A 1,200-nucleotide genomic window follows, 5' to 3' on the forward strand; every position below is an offset into this window, starting at 1 on the left:
CATTCTGAATGGGAACATGATTATAAATTTTCGATTTTAGATATCCCCAAAGGAAAAAGTCATTTGGCGACAGATCGGGAGATCGTGCTGGCCAAGATATTGGACCAAATCTACCGATCCAACGGCCCGGGAATGTTTCATTGAGGAAACTTGTCACTGGTCTCGTAGAATGTGGTGGAGCCCCGTCCATTTGAAACCATGGGTTGTTTATATTCAACTCCTGTAACCGTGGAATAATGCGCGATCTAAGTAATTCGAGAAACTTTGTTGAATTTAGAGTTCCATCGATGAAGAACGGTCCGATTAGAATATTGTTTATTATCCCGGCCCAAACGTTAATTTTAATATTATATTGCGTATGCGTTATGTTGTGTACATGATTATTAGTTTGTGACCAATATCTAATGAAGAAAACGGTATCAGTAAGATTTAATATGGAGATAGGTACCTACCGATAGTTTTGAGAATTTACTGTACCGTTCAGAGAAAAAGATGCTTCATCTGTAAACATTATTTTGTGCAATATTTCCTCATTATTGTTTAACAAATTAAATATTGTTTCGCAAAAGTCTGTGCGTTTTATTTTATCATCATCAAACAGTTGTTGGTGATTTTGAAATTTGTACGACTTGTATTTAAATTTCTTTAGCGTTTTAAACACGGAAGTTCTAGAAATTTCAAATTCCTTGGCCATTAAACTTAGTGATGCTGTTGGGTTTTCTTCAGCATAGCACAAAATTTCTAATTCCAATTCTTCATTAAGGACATGGTTAATTTTTGCCTTTTTTGTGTGAAGATTTGCAACACAGCCATCCCTATCAAATTTTGCTATAACTCTGTGGATCGTTGAAATGGATGGTATTTGTTCGTCAGGATACTGGACTGCAAGTAAATCGCGGACTTGTCTTGTACTGTTTAGGCCTTTGTATAAATTTATAATTGCAATTTTCATTTCTTTAGGCAGCATTTTTGAATTTATTGCAGGGCGGTAGATTTAAAGGTGACAGTAGTACATTGCGCCTACTACCCATTTGAACTACTCCTTCAGGTTGATGCGTTTTTTTTAAAATGGAACATAGGGAAATAGCATTGTATGCATAATCGTATGTTCCAGTCTAAGATAAACTCACTGTATATATAATACATAAAACAGTGTTGCCGCTATGAATGTTTTGTCATATTCTCAACAATTACTATGCA

The sequence above is a fragment of the Photinus pyralis genome, unplaced genomic scaffold (genome assembly GCF_008802855.1).
Source record: "Photinus pyralis isolate 1611_PpyrPB1 unplaced genomic scaffold, Ppyr1.3 Ppyr1.4_unclustered_Scaffold5843, whole genome shotgun sequence".
Classification (NCBI taxonomy): domain Eukaryota; kingdom Metazoa; phylum Arthropoda; class Insecta; order Coleoptera; family Lampyridae; genus Photinus; species Photinus pyralis.